This window comes from Symphalangus syndactylus, chromosome 13 (assembly GCF_028878055.3).
Source record: "Symphalangus syndactylus isolate Jambi chromosome 13, NHGRI_mSymSyn1-v2.1_pri, whole genome shotgun sequence".
Classification (NCBI taxonomy): Eukaryota; Metazoa; Chordata; class Mammalia; order Primates; family Hylobatidae; genus Symphalangus; species Symphalangus syndactylus.
This window is the reverse complement of record NC_072435.2, coordinates 100,500,363-100,521,933: the sequence shown is the minus strand read 5'-3', so window position 1 is coordinate 100,521,933 and position 21,571 is coordinate 100,500,363. Positions and strand designations below refer to the sequence as shown.

The 21,571-nt window shown below is 40.9% G+C and overlaps 1 protein-coding gene across 9 annotated transcripts in view; it reads left to right on the top strand.

The window, feature by feature from the left end:
- The first annotated feature begins 2,792 nt into the window (after positions 1 to 2,792).
- The window catches only part of SLC41A2 (solute carrier family 41 member 2), a 160,241-nt gene continuing 141,462 nt past the window's right edge, over positions 2,793 to 21,571 (top strand). Inside the window, exon 1 of one of the 9 annotated variants that reach the window (XM_063615192.1) lies at positions 2,793 to 2,949. The gene's annotated coding sequence lies outside the window, so the exon portion shown is untranslated. Of the gene's footprint in view, positions 2,950 to 3,208; positions 3,515 to 9,962; positions 10,040 to 21,571 lie in introns of those variants that run through there. The other 8 variants (XM_055235468.2, XM_055235469.2, XM_055235472.2 and 5 more) reach the window with 8 other exon arrangements.

Sequence of the window (21,571 nt, the reverse complement as noted above, 5' to 3'; positions counted from 1 at the left end):
GCTCACTGCAACCTCCACCTCCCAGGTTCAAGCGATTCTCATACCTCAGCCTCCTGGGTAGCCGAGACTACAGGTTCACGCCACCATGCCTGGCTAATTTTTGTATTTTTAGTAGAGATAGGGTTTCACCATGTTGGCCAGGCTGATCTCGAACTCCTGACCTTGAGTGATCCACCTGCCTCAGCTTCCCAAAGTGCTCGATTACAGGCGTGAGCCACCACACCAGGCCTGCTCAGGTTTTCTCTGAAGTTTAGAGGTTAAATTCTTATGAACAGTTCATATTATGTGCTCTCCTAAAATTTAGTTTTGATTCATCTCAATCCAGATCTCTACTTTGAGTTGCAGATTTATTTTTCAAACATAGAGTCAGTATCTTCATTTGAATGTCTCATAGAGGCATCAAACTCAACATATCTAAAGCGACTCAAAATTGTCCCCTTCCGATCTCCTCCTCCACGTTTCCCAAGTCAGGAAATGGCATAAACTCAAGTTAGAAACTTGGGAGTCATTTTTTGACACTTTTTCGCCTTTACCTTCCATGCATTTGATCAAATCCTTACAGTTCTAACCCTGACCTATATCTTCAATCCACCATCGTCTCCTAATATCCATTGCCTGCAGACTGGTTGTCACACATCCTCTGTTGCACCCTTCTTATTAATTCTCCACTCTGCAGCCGGAATAATCTTTTTTTTTTTTAAGAGACAATTTCTCACACTCCGCTGCCCAAGCTGGAATGCAGAGGCACGATCATAGCTCACTGCAGCTTCGAACTCCTGGGCTCAATCAGGTGTGTGCCACCAAGCCTGGCTAATTTTATATATTTTTGTAGAGATGGGGGTCTTGCAATGTTGCCCAGGCTGGTCTCAAACTCCTGGCCTCAAGTGATCCTCCCACCTCAGCCTCCCAATGTGCTGGGATTACAGGTGTGAGCCACTGCATCCAGGATCATCTTTTACAAATGCAATTTTTCATGTCCAGATAGGACCTTTTCAACTCTTCATTGGCTTCTTTTGTCTTTAGGATTAAATCCAAAGTCCTTAACCTGACCCTCAAGGGCCCGCCCACCTCTCCCTCCCAGGTAGCTCTCTCAGTCTAAGCACAGTGGCCTTTTCCCAAAGCCTTCACAGACAGAGCATCTTCCTACCAAAGGGCTTTCAAATCTGCAGTTTTCACAGCTAAATGCACTGCCCTTCCCACCCCCTTCTCTATGTTGCCTACCATAACTCTTCCTTATTCTTCAAGGCTGAGATTAAATGTCACTTCCTCAAGGAGATCTTACCCCCTAGCACAGACAGGCTCCTTTGTTACACACTCTCATAACTCTCAGGCTTTTTTCCAGCAATCATAACAGCATCACTACACAGCCTCAATTCCAAGCCACTTGCTTCACATTTGAAGTTGCCAGCTATCAAACGGGAGATGAAGTAGAAATGGGATTGTTGTTATATGCACCCATTAGGACCCAGTTTTTTACAAGGGGGCATTTCCTCGCCCGATTCCAATGTGAGTTATTTTCAAGGCTGAAATTTGATTTAAATTTGGATTCCAACTTGAAGCTTAACATATCTCCAAAGTACACACTACTTTGCGGTACTGAATGAAGAATGTAAGTAGAAGGTTGCCTGCCACATGCCATGTAATGCTCTGAAGGACAGTAGAAACCACCAGCTCTCTCAGAAAAAAAATGGTGGAAGAATTTTCAAAACCAAGAGAGGCTGGCTTCTGTATATGCTTTGTGTAGAAATCTTGAAAGACTACACACTCAGGGGAGGAACACGTATTGGGTGGAACTTCTGCCAAACTTTCAAGAGCAGCTACTTTCTAATGATCTGTAATTCAAAAAACAACCAGAACAAAAACCAGCTGGAAATGCGGTCAAAACATTGCTTTTCCATATTCCTTGCAATTATACTTTCATTTTTAGGTGGTGAGGAACACCAGGATGAGTCATTATAAAAAGCATGACTGCAGATGGCCAAGAGTGATACCAAAGCACCCTTCACCCTGAAGGTGAAGGTTAAAGCTCAAAGTCTGATCGCAAAGCATAAGGAAAAAGAAAAAAGAACCTGGATAAATGTATGCCGGTGTCCTTCAGCACCAGAAAAGCTGCTACTAAATCACCGGTGTGGCTTGGAATTGGTAGAAGCTTTGATTTGAGGAAAAGAGTATCATTAGCTGTGTAATTTTGAGTTGTTGTTTTAGAGACAAGGTCTCATTTTGTGGCCCAGACTGGAGTGCAGTGATGCGATCATAGCCCCCTACAGCCTTGAACGCCTGGGCTCAGGCGATCCTCCCACCTCAGTCTCCTAGCTACTCCAGGTCTCGCTGTGTTTGCCCAGGCTGGTCTCAAATTCCTGGCCTCAAGCGATCCTCTCGCCTGGTCCTCCCGAAGTGTTGAGGTTACAGGCATGAGCCACCAATCCTGACATTATGGCATTAGCTGTGTAATTTTTAAAATAACAGTCTTCGGACCAACACCTTTCTTTTGTTCACTGGAGTATCCCTGGGGTGTGTCTCATTCCCTGAAGCATACAGAGTAGATGCTCAATAAATAGTTTTGTAAATAAAATAAATGAGCTCTCGGATTTACATGCAGATTTTGGATCAGTTTGATCTAGGTTTAAAAGCAAGTGTGGGGAAACTTGAAAAGCCTGGCACCCCAGCCAACTCCTCAGCGCCCCGTGCGCTTGGCGCCTACACCTGCCTGGCACGGGGAGGGTGCTATGGGGCTGCCCTAAACCTCACCCCCTTCGGCGGTGGTCCCTGCCCTTCTCGGCTCCTGCACCGCCCACACTATGCGCTGCTGGGCCGAAAGACACGTGCTTCGGTTTTAACCCCAGTCTGCAAGAAACATGACCTCAGCCAAAAAGAGGCCGCTGGTCTGAGAAGAGAAATCATGAGTCATGGATTCGGGGGTTCGGACCTTGGAGCAGCGGTGAAGTCGGCGTGCGTGGGCTGGTGGGGAAGAGGGATGCCGAAGGAGGCCACAGCCCTTCTGTCCTGGGCAGGCTCCCCAGAAAACTGCCCCCTCGCCGTCGTCCAGCGCCCCCATTCTCGACAGCTGTCTGCCAGGGCGCGGCCGGGGTCCAGGCGGGGCGGCACTGTCGCTCCCGGTCGCCGCCCCGCGGGCCACATCACCAAGGCCCGGGCTTCCCCGGCGGCGGCGCGGCTGCGCTTGCGCGGGGCTGCCGCGCGGGGGCGGGGCGGCGGGGAGTCAGGGGGCCGCGGGCGCCGGCGGCCGGGCTGTCAGCTCGGGGCTGCCGCCGCGCGAGGAGGCGCGGGAGCCAGGAAGGAGCCGTGGGCTGGGAGCCGCTGTCCTCCCCGCCACCACCGGTGCCGGGCACCAGGTGAATGCCCCTTCCATCCCCCGCCCCGGGTGTCTCGGTCCGGTCTGAGGAGACGGGGACCCTTCTCCTCACGCCGGCCGCTGCCGCCGCCGCGCTCCGGAACAGGTGACCGTGGAGGGGAAGTCTCAGCTTCGGCCGCGGCGCCGCGTTCGGGCGCATCCCAGGTGCGGGAGGGAGGTGGGGCCGAGAGGCCTGGGCTCGGGACCTGGCGGCAGGGGCGCGAGGAGCGGTGGGAGAGGTCCCGCCCGAGCAGTCGTGCCCCCTGCGGACGCCTCTCCGGGCCGCCGGGCAGCGCCCGAGCCCAGGCCCCCGCGCCTGCCCCGCCTCGGGCTGAGGGAAGCTGTTCCGCGGCCACCGCGGACAAGCAGTCCGGGGCGCCCAAGGCAGGGGCAGGCGGCGGGTGGTGGCTGAGTGATGGCTGAAGGTGAGCTGGGATGGAGATGCTGCGAGGCTGGCTCGGGCACACCCCAGATGCCTGTTCAGGGCTCCGTGAGTGCCCCGTCACCCTGTTCTTTCATTCTTTATATACACGGAGCATACCTCAATTTTAAAAGCCCAAATGCTCATTTATGGAGATGACACATATCTATGTGTTACCGATATACATGGATATGTATATTACGTATATATGTCATCTTTTTTTGTAGTGGACAATTTTTAAATTGAGATATACATCACGTGCCATAAAACTCATTCTTCTAAAGTGTGGCTTTTAATATATTCACAAAGTTTTCCAAATATGACCAATATCCAGATCATCATCCCCAAAAGAAACCCCGTCTCTCTTAATAATCACTCCTCATTTCCCCTTGACCCCACCCCACTAGCCACCACTAATCTACTTTCTGTTTATATGGGTTTGTCTATTGTGGAAATCTCATATAAGTGGAAGCGTACAATATGTGGCTTTTTGTGTCTGGCGTCTTTCATATACCGTAATGTTTTCAAGTTTCATTCATGTTGTAGTATGTATCAGTACTTTACTTTTTATAGCATATTAATATTGTTGTATCAGTGTACCACATTTGTTTAGTCATCAGTTGATGGACATTTGGGTTGTTTCCAGTTTTTGGCCATTGTGTGTAATGCTGCTATGCACATTTGTTTACGCATTTTTGTGGACATGTGTTTTCAGTGCTCTTGGGTATATACCTAGGAGGGCAATTGCTCCGTGTTTCACTTTTTGAGGAACTGCCAAGCAAAGCAGCTGTACCATTTTACATTCCCACTAAGCAGTGTATGAGGGTTCCGATTTCTTCACATCTTCCCCAAGGCTTGTTACTTTTTTACTTGTTATTTTTTATTATAGCCATCCTAGTGAGTGTGGAATGGTATCTCTTTGTGGTTTTGATTTGCATTTCTCTAATGACTGTGGATGCTGAGCATCTTTTCATGTGCTTATTGGCCATTCATGTATTTTCTTTGGAGGAAATGTTCATATCTTTTACCCATATTTTAATTGGGTTGCTTAGCTTTTTATTTTTATTTATTTATTTATTTGGAGACTGACTCTCAGTTTGTCACCCAGGCTGGAGTGCAGTGGTGCAATCTTGGCTCACTGCAACCTCCACCTCCGGGGTTCAAGCGATTCTCCTGCCTCAGTCTCCCAAGTAGCTGGGACTACAGGCACACACCACCATGCCCGGCTAATTTTTGTATTTTTAGTAGAGACATGGTTTCACCATGTTGGCCAGGTTGGTCTCCAACTCCTGAATTCAAGTGATCTGCCCACCTCGGCTTCCCAAAGTGCTGGGATTACAGGCATAAGCCACCACGGCCAGTCTGGGTTGCTTAGCTTTTTATTGAGTTTTATTGTTCATTTATGGAAAAAAATTTCTATTAATAGGTTTGGATACTGGCACTGACTTGAAAAAATCCAACCAATCTGATACCGAAAAACTTAATGCTTATTCTTGGGTAAAGGTTGAATAAGTGCCACTTCATTCTTTAAGAATGCCCTACCTGTTCATTCTTGGACATCTTACTGCCCCTTTACATTTACTGCCCTGGTATTTTGAGCAAAGCTACAGAAGGCATATTCCTGACTGGAGTCAAGAGAGACCACCCTTAATTGGTATTTTCATATATTCTATGCTCAATTTGAAAATCCCAGTTATCACTTTAATTACAAATAATTTATATTGGTGGCCAGCTGAACAAACTAACAGTAAATGGAAAGCACAAATTACTCAAAATTTTATGTTTAACTTCTCAGTAAAGTGGAGAATCTTGTTTTCTTAAGTTTGTGCAGTGTAGTTTTTATTACAATTATGTTCATGTGTGGGTGGTAAATAACTATTTTTGATGGCACTAAAGTTAAGAGCCACTTACAGCTAAATGAATGCTGCTGTGCTTATTTCATGGTTAATTTCTGAGTTTACACAAATTCAGCATCAGGTCTTTCGTGGCAAAAAAAAAAAAAAAAACACCTAAAAAGACCTGATGTTACCTCCCAGGAATGCAAACTCAATTTTCCACTGATCTAATATGATTGTTGTTAAAGAAAAAGATTATTCGATGATACTTGTTAAAGTGTGGTAAAGAAGTCTATTGAGGACCACTGTGATAGGTAAAATGACCATGGAATGGGATTTTGCAGTGTGGGAGGAAGACTAGGCTCAATTCTGAATACGGCATGGGCATATGGGAATTTATAGCCAAGGAGCAGTGTCATGGTCAGTGGACAGAAAAGTACTGAGAGGAAACATCGGGGGTAGCGGATATTCAGATCAAACCAACCTAACAGGATTCTTGTTGAAGACAGGCCAGAGTGATCAGACACCACCTGGGGGACAGTGGAAGCTGAGGAACCTAATCAGGTTGTGAGGGTAATCAGGTAGCGAGGGTAATCAGAAAGCGAGGGCCGGCTGGGTGCAGTGGTTCATGCTTGTAATCCCAGCACTTTGGGAGGCCGAGGCGGGCAGATCACATGAGGTTGGGAGTTCGAGACCAGACTGGCCAACATGGTGAAACCCTGTCTCTACTAAAAATACAAAAATTAGCCTGGTGTGGTGGCCGGCACCTGTAATCCCAACTTCTCAGAAGGCTGAGGCAGCAGAATTGCTTGAACCCAGAAGGCGGTGGAGGTTGCAGTGAGCCGAGATCACGCCACTGCACTCCAGCCTGGGTGACAGAGCAAAACTTCGTCTTAACTCAAAAAAAAAAAAAAAAAAAAGCAAGGGCCAAGAGTCAGGGGCTGTTGCCAAACTGACTTAGCAAGGTTCTTTGATAAAACTACATTTTACAAGGAAGTGCACAGATGGGCCTAGAAGGTTCAGGGGCCTGAGTAAAATTTCGTCAAGAAAAGAATCTTTGTCATTGTTTAAAAGTATACTTCCCAATTTCCAAAACTTTATAGAAAATACAAGTAAAGGTTTCCAAACGGAAATAATAGCTAAGCAACTGATAAAAAGCATGTGAAGCATAGCCTAACTCTGCTCTTCAACCTATACATTACAAAATGATGGATATATGAATAAACCCTTTTATGCCACTGCCTTCATTTAGAAGAATGAGGCTGGTAATTTCGGGTTTATAACCTAAAATGTGTTTTTACTTTGTTTTAACTAATTAAATTATTATCAAACGTATTGAAAATATAAACTATCCAACCTAATATTGATTGTTACCAACTTACCCAATGGATGTACAAATATCCTGCAGCTACAGATGTTTTCTCAAATTGTCCTTCTCTGCCTGCTGGGGTTTTTAGTGGCGCTTATTGGGAAGCACTGAAAGTAGAGGGCAATTGGGAATCGCTATGGAGATATCCCTGAGAAGTGATGGTCACAGCTGACCTGTCTCCTTTATGGTAGACGAGGGTAGGGACCCCTTTTCTTCTCTCTGAACGTACTGTAGTTAGATTTATTTAGCTTAAAAATAACAAATACAGAAATATTTAGATGGAAATGACTAGAACTGTCAGTTATTCTATTTTAATGTGAATGGATTTAATCAGATTGCTTTCTTCTTAGTTAGCTACACTAAGGAAGTGGGAGTTTTGACTTGAGGAGGGATAGTAGATGTATTATGAGATCGTGGAACATTTTGGAATACTGGGCAAAGTTTGCCCTACTTCTAAAAGTGAGGATGTTAAAAAATGGAAAGCTTTAGATAGCAGGAGGGATCTGAAAGATGAGAAAAGAAAAGCAAGAAGGAAACAATTTGGAAGGAAAGGTTGTAGGATATAAAGACAGATTCGACTTATTTAGACATTTTTGCCCAAGAAAAATGTCTAAATAGGAAAAGTGGAAACCTTTTCCTTCATTTGATCCCTCTTTCCTTTTGCTCCACCTTGCTCCTCCATGCTAACTGTTCTCCTAGGACCCAGAAATCAGACTGGGATTACTGTTGTTCACGCTGAAGCTTTCAAGTATGCTAGTTACACCCCTTCTCTCTCCATATTCTAGTCAAATTGAGATCAGACTCAAGCCAGATAAGGATTTAAATACTATTAAAATAATAGTGTAATTTTCATTTCTGATAAAGCTGGATTGGAGAACTGAGTTTAGACCCATGCTTACTGTTCTTTCTTAATTTACCTACCCAGATGAAACTGTTGCACCAGGAAATGGAAGGGAAAGTCCTGTCCTAAGGAGCTTATCTTGTAGCAGTTAGAATGGAATGGAAAACTTTCTCTCCTTGAGGGCACAGCAAGTCCAAGAGAGCCAGTGAGAGCTCAGGGGTGGAGCCTGTCTGAAAAGTTGACCTTTATACCTATCCTAACAATTAGATAAGTCACTTTCCTGTGGGAGGAATTAGTGATGGGGGTGGAGAGAAAGAGAAGTGTTCCTTAATCTTGTTTTCTCCTACTTAGAGGAGTGAAAGTTCTGTTGTCATTGCAGAGAGAAGTAAACAGCCATCCTCTCATAGTTAAGTATGTTATGGGAAATAAATAGTGTTTTGTAGGCTAGCCTAGGAACTAATTCACCATTTATAACAATGAACTGACTATATATTTTCCTTGGAAATAACTAAATCTCTTAGAAACTTTTGAGTGATTATTTTATTGTGTAGTTGAATATATAGATTATTCAAGTCTATTTCCTTGTTTTACCAGTACTGGTTAAATATTTATGGAATGTCTAATACGTAACAGGCACTGGGCTAGGCTTTGGGATTCAGTGGTGAACAAGAATGGGTCCTTGCTCTAGGAGTTACAACCTAGAAAAACAATTAGTACAAGTACCATTACAATAAAGTATAATAAACATTGGTTAAGTGTAGAGTGCTTTGGAACCACAGAAGAAGGGGAACTTATCTATGAGGGCCAGGGACATGATGTTTAAGAGCTGAGATCTTAAGTTGAATAGGAAGTAGCTAGGTAAAAGGGAAGAGTGAGGTTGAGCAAAAGTGTTTTTAGCAAAAAGAACATGTGGAAAGGCCAAGAGGTGTGAGAATGTGGTACACTAAAGTGAAATTTTTTTTCTTTAACTGCAGGCACCTACTAGTAGATTGTGAAAGCCAATTAGTGAGTTGTAATCCACATGTTTTTTAAAAGAAATACAATAGAAAATAAGGGTGTGCCACTCACAGATACTTATTGGATTGTAGGGGTAAGTACGGGTGTTTATGCAGGATTTAGTTAACCTTATTAAAGAAGTTGGATTTATCTTAGAGGGAATGGCAAACTATTGAAAAGTTCTAATCGGGTCCTGATTAGAGATCTTTAGAAAAAGATCTCTTTGGGTACCTGGTCTTTCTTAACTCGGATGTCAACTTCAAATTCATTGGCCCAGCTTTACAGGTATTCCAAACCCTGGTTCCAATCTATTTCTTGTAAAAAATCTTCCCACTATTTTTGTTATTGGAATCTCCCAGTTCGTAAGGATTCATTTGCCTAAGTACCTTTGCACCAAGACCAAAAGGTCTGTGAGAACAGATTTCACTTCTGTCCTTTAACATTGAGTCTCTGGCAACTAGTGTAGTGCCTGGCTCACAAGAGAGACTAAGCAAATCTTCGTTGATAGAGTCTAAATACCTTGACTATTAGGAACATTATGCAGTAGTAGACATGACGTTGCTGTTTCTAGTAATGTCTGCTTTGGGACAAAGAAAAAGTTTTCATTCAAATTTTTTTTCTCAGTTGAAATCATGTTAATGATAGAACTGCATACATTTATTAAAAAGATAATTTAACAGAAGGCGTTCTTACATTGAAACAGTAGTAGAGATAATAAAAAGAACAATAAACACTGTGGTTTTGATGTTTTTCCCAGGAGTACAGGGCAGTGACACAGATTGCTCACAGGAGCAGCCAATCCAGAAATCATTTCTGTTTTGTTTGAACTTAGAGGCATTCTCTGAGCACTCACCCAAAGGCAGTGTTAGAAAAAGGGCTAAGGACAAAAGGAATAAATTATTAGGTTGGTGCAAAAGTAATTGCAGTTTAAAACTGCAATTACTTTTGCACCAACCTGAATGGATAAAAATATATCAATCATATGAGCTTAATGAAGAATCAACAGAAAAGAGATTTTGTTCTTACAAATGAAAATAGAACATCCATATACCCTAAAGAATTTACAAATAAGAATTTAATGATGTCAGTTTGTTGCCAGAGAATGATTCTACTGTCACAGTTTTATGACTTCACAGAATTAAATTGTGAAATCCAACCATAAAGGAAAAATTCTTTTAGTGTTTGGTTCTGATCAGTGGTAAAAGAAGTTACGAAAAGTTCATAAAAGGTAAGGAGATTTCAGTTCTGATTCAAATTTATCTTACTAAATTTTTGATTTGTGAAAAATTTTGCTTGTTAGTTTTTAAGTTAGGGTTTATGTATCTTAAACTGGATTGCCAAAATCAAATTTTGCTAATATGAGATGCCTTTTTAAAAGCAATCAGAGGGGCCGGGCGTGGTGGCTCACGCTTGTAATCCCAGCACTTTGGGGGGCCGAGGCGGGTGGATCACGAGGTCAGGAGATCGAGACCATGGTGAAACCCCCTCTCTACTAAAAATACAAAAAATTAGCCGGGCGTGGTGGCGGGCGCCTGTAGTCCCAGCTACTCGGAGAGGCTGAGGCAGGAGAATGGCGTGAACCCGGGAGGCGGAGCTTGCAGTGAGCCGAGATTGCGCCACTGCACTCCAGCCTGGGTGACAGAGCAAGACTCCGTCTCAAGAAAAAAAAAAAAAAAGCAATCAGAGAATTTTATCTTTTTATATTCCACAGAGTCTTAATTTAAGTAGTACATTGTAGAACTAAATGGAAACTGTTAACTTGTATAAATTTATCCTAAGGAAATAACTCTAAATATGGGAAAGTACTAGGCACAGAGATATTCATTTTCATTGCAATGTAATTTAGCCAAATAATGTCCTGCTATAGAGAAATTATTTACTAAAATATGGGAATCCATTTGAAAAAGTTTAACCATTAAAAATACTTTTTTAGAGCAATAGTTTCTTCCTGTTAATTACTTTTTAAATTAAAAAGTAAAAAGTACTCAAAAGTTCAAATAATATAAAAATATGTAGAATCAAAAAAAGTGAAAATTATATTTCAATCTTGCTATTACTGCCTACCCCTCCCCCAGCCGAGTCAATCTAGGCATACCCAGTTCCTTAGAGGTAAATGCTTTGAGCACTTTGGTATTTGCCTTGCAGATCTTTTTCTAATCCAGTGGTTTTTAAACTGTGAGGAGTTATTTCAGGGTCTTCTCAAGTTGGGTAATATGGGGACCCAGTGGGTGGAAACCAGGGTGCTTCAATGGGTACTGCTTTGCTTTTACAAATCTGTTTTATATATTGGGATTTCACATAGGGTTTAATTTAAATAAAGGGTTCCTCTGCATTAAAAATAAAGGTTTAGCCAGCCACAGTTCCTGTAGTCCCAGCTATCTCAGGAGACTCAGGTGGGAGGGTGGCTTGAGTTCAGGAGTTCGTGACCAGCCTGGGAAAAGTAGTGAGACTGTGTTAGTCCATTCTCACAGAGCTATAAAGAAATACCCAAGACTGGCTAATTTATAAAGGAAAGAGGTTTAATTGACTCACATTTCCACATGGGGAGGCCTCAGGAAACTTAGTCATGGCAGAAGGCGAAGGGGAAGCAAAGACCTTCTTCACATGGCAACAGGAGAGAGAGAAGTGTGAGGAGCGAAGGCAGAACAGTCCCTTATAAAACCATCAGATCTCATGAGAACTCACTCAAAATCATGAGAACAGCGTCGGGGAGTCCACCCCTGTGATCCAACCACCTCCTACCAGGTCTCTTCCTAGACACGTGGAGCTTATGGGGATTACAATTCAAGATCAGATTTGGGTGGGGACACAACCAAAGCATATCAGAGACCCTGTCTCAAAATTAAAATAAATGAATAAATGGAAGTTATTTATTCTTCCTCATTTAGAACTGTCCTCATTTAGAAAACAAAGTCCTAAGCCCCCTAGTCAGGCATTCCATGTCTTCCCCAAGTTTCTCATTTTGCTGCTTGGTCATATTGAATAATCTACTCATACCTTCCCATTTTCCCATCAGTTTTCTGCCTGATTACCATTCACCTTGTTGAAAGGCGCTTTTCCTTCTTCTCCCTTCCCATCTCCCCTCAATTTCTCTAAATCTTACCTGTTCTTAAAGGTTCAGTGCACCGGCCAGGCACAGTGGCTCACGCCTGTAATCCCAGTACTTTGGGAGGCTGAGGCAGGCAGATCACCTGAGGTCGGGAGTTGGAGACCAGACTGACCAACATGGAGAAACCTCGTCCTTACTAAAAATACAATATTAGCCGGGCATGGTGACGCATGCCTGTAATCCCAGCTACTCAGGAGGCTGAGGCAGGAGAATTGCTTGAACCCGTGAGGCAGAGGTTGTGGTGAGCTGAGATCACGCCATTGCACTCCAGCCTGGGCAACAAGAGCGAAACTCCATCTAAAAAAAAAAACTTGTAGTTGGTGAACACTTACATTTTGTCTAATACTGTGTGGATAATTTGCAGAATTTTGTAGCAGAAGCTACAAAATTAAAGGATGATCTTTATGTAAATCTGTATGTAAATTTTTATGTAAAGGATGATCTTAATGTAAATAAGTGGAATAATGCGTTATAAAGTAAGAGCATTCTGAGAGCAGGTACTAAATTTATAAGTGTTCTCTTATTTCTTCCACACTGTTTTTTGTATTGGTACTTATAAACAAGGCAATTTATGATATGATTACTTTTCTGGATCTTCAGAAAATATTCGTTCATTTTATTTATTTATTTATTTATTTGAGACGGAGTTTTGCTTTTGTTACCCAGGCTGGAGTGCAATGGTGTGATCTTGGCTCACCGCAGCCTCTGCCTCCTGGGTTCAAGCGATTCTCCTGCCTCAGTCTCCCAAGTAGCTGAGATTACAGGCATGCACCACCATGCCCCGCTAATTTTGTATTTTTAGTAGAGACGGGGTTTTTCCATGTTGGTCAAGCTGGTCTCGAACTCCTGACCTCAGGTGCTCTGCCTATCTCCGCCTCCCAAAGTGCTAGGATCACAGGCATGAGCCACCACGCCCAGCCATATTTGTTCACTTATTGACTGAGTAACAGAAGATAGTGCAGAGATAGTTCACCTATGAATCAGAGGTGAAACCTGGGAAGGAGCTGTTTCCATTCTTGAGCAATAAACTGTGTTCAAAAATAACTTGAATCCAGTTTACTAGGTTCCAGTGTTTGGCATGAAAGGAGCTGAGAGGGAACACTGATGATACACCTTGGTTCTATCATCCTCGTGCCCATGGCTGCGTACACTGGTGCCAGAGGATTATAACACAGAGAAATGTCTACAGGGGCTTCCTTATCATTAACTGGTTAGTCATGAACTCAAGTCTTGTGTCTTTATCTTACTGACGTTGTAACTTTGGACATATTATTTAACCTCTCTGAGATGCAGTTTTCTAAACTGTAAAGGATGAACATACTTATCTTCTAGGTTTTTTTTTTTACAAAAGATAAAATGAGGTCAGTATATATAAGAGAAAGCGATTCTTTTTGCTTTAAATAGTATTGATGTAGATAGAATGGGTGATCTCCTTTCCTTTAGGTTTAAATTTTTATATATTTTGTAGGACTTATTGATTAGAGTTTAGTTCTTTGGAGCAGTGCTTTTTTAGTCTGAGAGTAGCATTTTTATAAGCTATTCATATTCCTGGTAAGTATAAATGATGTAAGAAGCAAATTAGGCCAAAGGACTACTTCCTGGAAAAATAAACATTTTTTTCGTCATTATCCAGTGTATTCTACTGGGACTTAATGAAAGGCTACTGTTATAAATATGACAAAGAAAGCAAAATTTTTAGGGATCCCTAGTTCCCAAAAGCTCAGCTGCTACATTATATCTACTACATTCGCCTGTCTTTTAGATAAGAAACAATACAGAATTTCTGTAATAACAATTTTAATTATTTCCAAGAAAAGCCAGCAAACTCTGTTGTCACATTTCTAGATTAGTGGAGTTTCAAAATGACCCCAGGCAAACTCATGGTGGATTCTAATGCTTTCATGAGTTCTAGTTGAGTAGACTTAGTTCATTAGCCCAGGATAACCCTTATTGTAAGATTTAAGATAATCTGGTTTATGTGTAAATTATAAAAATGTTATTTAGATGTCCTTTGTAAATTAAAATATATATAAGATATGATATTTAAATTAAAAAACAGTATTAGGGCTAGTTCCTTATCCAACTTTCATTGTCTTTTTTTCCTTTTAAAACATTGTGGTTCCCTGAAGACTTGTACTTTTTGGTATATATATGTACCGTTTAGTATGTATTTATATTGGTCAGTGCATATATATATATATGTAAAATACGTATGTAATTTAAAAAATATACTGGCAATTTAATTTAATGAAAAATAGGATAAGTTATATAAAATATAAATATTAAAATCCAGTTGTTTTTTTTATACAAAATTAGAACAAAACAGTTCATCTTAAAATTAAAATCCAATGGCCGGGCGTGGTGGCTCACGCCTGGAATCTCAGCACTTTGGGAGGCTGAGGTGAGTGGACCTGAGATCAGGAGATCCAGACCAGCCTGGCCAACATGGTGAAACTTCGTCTCTACTAAAAATACAAAAATTAGCCAAGCATGGTGGTACGTACCTGTAGTCCCAGCTACTCAGGAGGCTGAGGCAGAAGAATTGCTTGAACCCAGAAGGTGGAGGTTGCAGTGAGCCGAGATCGCACCACTGCACTCCAGCCTCGGCGACAGAGTGAAACTCTGTCTCAAAAAAAAAAAAAAAAAAAAAAAAAAAAAAAAAAAAATAAAACCCGGCAATTCAGTACAGCAACGTACAACATTTTTGTGATTGTATGACATAGTATATTTCATTGGTAAGAGGAGAAAGAGGTGGGAAGTTAGGTTTTGAGCCTTTTATAAAAACGTGTAATAATAGTGATGAATAATGGTAATATTAGCTAACATTAATTGAAGTTTGTTCTAAGCACTTTATATGTATTAAGTCATTTAATCCTCACCGTAAACCAGTGAAGGAGATGTATTTACATAAGAAAACTGAGGTATAGAGGCATAGGTCCCACAGTTAGTGAAAGTCAGGATGTAAGCCAGTTTGACTCTGAAGCCCTAGCTCTTAACTTCTCTCATTATCATTAGTGTGTTGACACTTCTTGACAGTTAATTTTTGGAAGCAGATTATCTCTCTTAATTGAAGTGTGAAGATTTGACAAGTAAGTCACTTGAAATTCCCCCGTAAAAATCACTCAATACAAGTCATCTTTCATCGAATGAAAGCATTGCAAACATCTCAGTAAAATTTGTACAATTTCAAACATAGCATAAAGTACTTGCCATAAAGATTCCACATGAATAATACAACTTTAAATAAGCAGTTAATATTCTCCTTTTAAAAATATGCCTGGGCCAGATGTGGTGGCCCATACCTGTAAACTCAACACTTTGGGAGCCCAAGGTGGGAAGATAGCTTGTGGCCAGGAGTTGAAGACCAGTCTGAGCAATGTAGTGAGACTGTCTCCACAAAAAATTTTTAAAAATTAGTTTGGTATAGTGGCATGCACCTGTAGTTCCAGCTACTAGAGAGGCTGAGGTGGGAAGATTGCTTGAGCCCAGGAGTTCAAGGAAAAAGTGAGCCAGGATCACACCCTTCACTCCATCCTGTTCCTTCTGGGCAACAGAGTGAGACCTTGTCTCTACAAAAAAAAAAAAAAAAAGAAAGAAAAGAAAAAGAGAAAGTGCCTGATTGAAATTTGTAAACTCAGTTATGGGATTTTGATTGTATATGGATTTTATAACTTGAATTTAAAACTCCTATGCTACTTCTTAGAATAAAAAATCTATTCCTTTCTCAATCCCTGGGAACAATGCTTAATATGCAATCGAAGCATGTTTGACCACTAGAAAGGGTCACCAAAAAAGATTAAAAATTTTTAATGTTTTGTCATTTTTTAAAAACAATGAAGTAGAATTCATGGGGGAAAATCTTACTTTTTTTGACTCTTATACTCGTTTTGTTTGGCATTATTTTCATTTTGAATTATATGTGATGGATTGAAGGGGAGATAACACCATGGACTTGGTGTATCACCTTGCTTCACCTTGGAGGTTGATGGTTCATTTGTAGTTATTTATTCACAAGTATGTAACCTATATAAGATATAAGTGAATTATAGCTATGAAAAAATGGAGTACAGCAGAATTCTGAATTGTTTGAAAGTATTTAGAATGTATTAATTGAATGAAGGCTGTTGCCTTTTATTTAAAGATAACTGTAGAATATTGATTGAGACAATTTTTTGGATATGTTATAAAATGGAAAAAGCAGGATGCAAAGCGGTATGTCCAATATGAGCCTATTTTTGTTTTAAACATATATTTGGAAAAAATATAGTAAATTTATGTATACCAATATGTCATCAATGACTATCTCTGGATGGTGGATTTTCAGGATAAACAGTTTTTGTTTATCTTTTGTGGTTTCTTTTTCTTTTCTTTTTTTTTGAGGCGGAGTCTCGCTCTGTCGCTCATGCTGGAGTGCAGTGGTGCGATCTCCGCTCACTGCAAGCTCCACCTCCCGCGTTCATGCCATTCTCCTGCCTCAGCCTCCTGAGTAGCTGGGACTACGGGCGCCTGCCACCACACCCAGCTAATTTTTTTTATTTTTAGTAGAGACAGGGTTTCACCGTGTTAGCCAGGATGGTCTCAATCTCCCGACTTTGTGATCTGCACCCCCTTGGCCTCCCAAAGTGCTGGGATTACAGGTGTGAGCTACTGCGCCCAGCCTTCTTTTCTTTTCTTACTTTTTATTTTTATTTTTTATTTTTTTGTGATGGAGTCTTGCTCTGTTGCCCAGGCTGGAGTGCAGTGGTGCGATCTCGGCTCACTGCAACCTCGCCTCCTGGGTTCAAGCGATTCTCCTGCCTCAGCCTCCCGAGTAGCTGGAATTACAGGTGTGCGCCACTAATTTTTGTATTTTTATTAGAGACAGGGTTTCACCATGTTGCCCAGGCTGGTCTTGAACTCCTGACCTCAGGTGATATGCCCACTTCAGCCTCCCAAAGTGCTAGGATAATAGGCATCAGCCACTGTGTGATGCCTGACCTCTTTTTTTTTTTTTACATTGAATACATATTAGTCTTATGAAAAAAATTAAAACAATAGAAGATAACTCTATGCCAGTGGATATTAGAAACACACTTTTAACTAATCCGGGAAAGAAGGGTAGTTAGGAATTTTTATGAGCAAAGATCACTATATGACAGCTAAATTGGCCTTTGGGGTGGTTTTGAGAATAGTTTTAGCCTAAATTTCAAGTTGGGCTTAGAACTCTCCAGAAAAGAGTTCTTTTGAAAACAAACAAACTCACAAACTGGTATTTGAATAAAGTAGTGCTCAGCCCTGACCAAAGGGTAGAAGAGAAACTTGATTGCAGGAGTAAAGAACTCAGAGTTAGGTCATTGTTTCAACTTGATGCCAAGATAATTGAGTAACATGATACTATGTACCTGTGATTTACGTAATCTCAATTTAGTTTCTTGTGATCAGTTGGTGCACTTGAACTGATTTACAGAAAGCGCAGTTTGGGGAAGGTAGAAGCTTGGCCTCATCCCTTGCGTGGTGCCATTACGAAGGTGTCCCAGTAAGGGAAGGTGATGTTAGGCCACCACCTGAGGAAGACCTTTGTGTGGAGGCTGTCCTGCACTGCCCACTTCATAATCTAATGGGAGGTAATGTGCTTCAGTGCTACCAGTTCATGGTAGAGTGCTACTTCTTTCTGGGAATAGGGGAAAGAGAAGGGCTTGTGGATGAGTCCTCCAAGTAAGTATTTAAGATGTGATAGCCGTGAAAATTATGAGATATTCGTGGTCTAAAATTGTAGAATGAAAATGATAACCTTACAGATGGCAAGCAATTTTTTTCCTTTTCCTTTTTTCCTTTTTTTTTTTTTTTTTTGCAGTTGCAAGATTTAATAGAGTGAAAACAGAGCTCCCATACAAAGGGAGGTGACCCAAAAAGGGTAGCTGTTGCCACCTCGAATGCCTGGGTTTATATCCCAATCATTGTCCCTCCCGCTGTGCTCTCAGGCGATAGATGATTGGCTATTTCTTTACCTACTATTTTTGCCTAATTAGCATTTTAGTGAGCTCTCTTTACTACCTGATTGTTTGAGTGTGAGCTAAGTTGTAAGCCCCATGTTTAAAGGTGGATGCAGTCACCTTCCCAGCTAGGCTTAGGGATTCTTAGTCGGCCTAGGAAATCCAGCTAGTCCTGTCTCTCAGACCCTCCTCTCAATAGGAAAACCCAAGTGCTGTTGGGGAGGTTGGCCGATGACCACTGTAACTGCTTCCTGCTGAATTGGGGCGTAATAGGGGTTGTGCAGTTGAGATTTCCTCAGGAGGGGTGCCTTTGATGTCATTAACATTGGAGCATGGGCTAGCAGGCCGGTCCAGGGGTCTGCGGTAGATCTTAGTCATGGACTGCATCTGGAGCTCCATTTGAAGAACAATTTGTAGCTTTATAGCTTTGATTCTGGAAGAGACAAACTTAACAAGGAGGTTAAAGATACAGGGTCAAAAGAGGAGTAGCAATATTATAGCTGCTAGAGGTCCTAAGAAGGGGAGAATCCAGGGCATCCATTGGCCGAGAAGGCCCCAGGGTCCGGTGTTTTGAAGCTCCTCTGCTCTACATTGTATTTGATCTCGAATTTCTTTAACTTTCTTGGTGACGATTCCAGATTGTTTAGTTTTCTTAAAAAGATAATTTTGTTTTTCTTCTAAGCGTTGATACATTGGCTCCCTTTCTTCCTTTCTCTTCTCTTAAAAAGAAGGTTTTTGCTTTTTTTCCTTTTAAACTTTAACCCATTGGCATCTTTTCTGCACCTTAAAATTCTGGAAGGTTTTAACTTTCAGTTTAATTATACAGAGTCAAGTGTGTATTTTAATTTGGTCCTAGAGTGGGTTTTGCATTTTAAAAATTGAACTGTGAGAGTATAAAAATGTGTTAAGGATAAAGTATGGAAGTATACTTTTGTATGAATCCTGAATAACAATTTCTACTCATTTGAAATGCTAATGAACTGCAGTTATTTAGTTTCTAAATTTAGCTATTTCAGATTTATAAGTGCCAGGGAACTCACTATTTCTTGTAGGTATTTTTTTATAAGCTGACTGTTTAAGAAGATAGAGTACATAAGAATAAAACATAAATAATACAACTTACAGAGTACCAGAGAAAATAAAACTATGAGTATAACATTAGATGAGTAAATCAATTATAAAATTTGAGTTTCAGACGTAGCTGTAAGTTTCCTCACTGCTAAAGTAAAAAAAGCTGGCTCAATTTTTTATTGAAGAAAAGCAAAAATACTATTTTTAAGTAGCAAGACCTTCTATAGCTGTAATTTCTAAATAAACGTTCCTGTGACTGTGCAGGGGAAGAGGTGCTGAGTGATGAGGAGGTAAAGTTCTCTGAAATCATTTGCAGGAAATTAATGAATTTAACATGGTTTTTTTTTTTTTTTTTTTTTTTTTGACAAGATCTCACTCTATGGCCCAGGCTGGAGTGCAGTAATATGATCATGGCTTATTACAGCTTCGACTTCTCAGGCTCAGGTGATCCTCCCACCTCAGTCTCTGGAGTAGCTGAGAATACAGGCATGAGCCACCACGCCTGGCTAATTTTTGTATTTTTGTAGAGTCGTGTTTCTGCCATGTTGCTCAGGCTGGTCTCAAACTCCCTGGCTCAAGTGATGCACCTGCCTCAGCCTCCCAAAGTTCTAGGATTACAGGTGTAAGTCACTGTGCCCAGCCACATGTCAATTGTAAGAGAGAGTCATTAAGTGTTTGGTAGTTTTTTAAAAATAAGATACATGTAAGAAATGTTTAAGATAGAGTAGGGGAAATAAATATACCTCTTTTTGTTGTTGTTTAAAAGCACTTTCTCAACTTCAAAATAGAGTTCTCTAATTCACCTTGTTTGCCATCCATCTACTGGTTGAATTGTCTCAAACAGCAGCACTAATACTTTTGGTAATTGTTTGAATGAATAAAAACTGTTTATTCATTGCTGTCAGTTTAATCATAATTCCAAATTAAATGATTAAATTATTTTTCACTTTTTAAAATTTAATTTTACTTTAAGTTCTGGGAGACATGTGCAGAATGTGCAAGTTTGTTACATAGGTATACATGTGCCATGGTGATTTGCTGCACCCATCAACCCATCATCTAGGTTTTAAGCCCCACATGCATTAGCTATTTGATATTTTTCACTTTTCGATTGCCTGGTTTGATAGGAGCTAGATATAATCTAACTGATAGAATGAACTGTACTCTGTTTATGAAATCTACTTAGTTCTTTGGACACATAGCATATTTATTCTGTCAACATTTTCTCAGTTAAGAGTTGGTTTAACTGGATTGTGTTTGAGTTGATTCATTGGCTTGCTTTTGATATATCCTTCTTCCAAATAAAAATTCCTTTAAAAAATTTATATTAATTTTTTTTAGGAGGCGAGAGTTGAGGGTTGTGATTCTGAGAACAAAATCAGTGGCTCTGGGTCTGGTTTTATTTGAAAAATTATTTGCGATGTATTGAGGATTTATTATATAGAGGATTTATTCAATGGATCCATTATTACTTCTGTAGGCTTAAACAAATGCTTTACAAATGTTTAGTCATGTAGAAACTTTAGGATTGATAAATGTTATGACATTATTCTTTTCTGTCAGTGGGCAACCCTAGAAATGAGCAATTGTTTTATGGAATCGGCTAGCTTTGGGGTATCAGTAGCTAAATTGTGTCTGTGATGTCTCAAGCTCTCAAGCTTTTGTGTTTGTGCAGATAATTCAGGACCACCCATTTTACAGCAATTCGGTGTTACTGACATGACAGTTGATTGTCCTTTCACCTCTCTTCCGTGTTCCCCAACTTGTTAAGAAAGTTTGATTTCACTTCTGTTCCCTAAATGAAACCTATGTGAGTTCTTGAATTCAGTTTCAGTGGAAAGTTTCTAGGTTAAGCCAAAAAGTCAAGATTTTTCTTTGCAGTGCTATTCACGATAGCAAAGACATGGAATCAATGCAAATGTTCATCAGTGATAGACTGGATAAAGAAAACGTGGTACATATACACCATGGAATACTATGCAGCCATAAAAAGGAATGATATAATGTTCTTTCCAGGGCCATGGATGAGACTGGAAGCCATTATCCTCAGCTAACTAACACAGGAACAGAAAACCAAACACCACATATTCTCATTTATAAGTGGGAGGTGAATGATGAGAACACATGGACATATGGTGGGGAACAATACACACTGGAGCCTGTCAGGGTGGGGGTGGGGGAAGGGAGAGCATTAGGAAGAACAGCTAAGGGAAGCTGGGCTTAATACCTGGGTCATGGGTTGATCTGTTCAGCAAACCACCCTGGCATATATTTACCTATGTAACAAACCTGCACATCCTGAACATGTACCCCAGAACTTAAAATAAAAGTTGAAGAAAAAAAAAAAAAGATTTTTCTTAGGAGCTTTTTTTTTTTTTTTGAGACAGAGTCTTGCTCTGTCGCTCAGAGGCAGGTGGATCACCTGAGGTCGGGATCACCATGATCTTGGCTCACTGCAACCTCTGCCTCCCGGTTTCAAGTAATTCTCCTGCCTCAGCCTCCCGAGTAGGTGGGACTACAGGCATCTGCCACCACGCCCAGCTAATTTTTTGTATTTTTAGTAGAGATGGGGTTTCACCCTATTGGCCAGGCTGGTCTCAAACTCCTG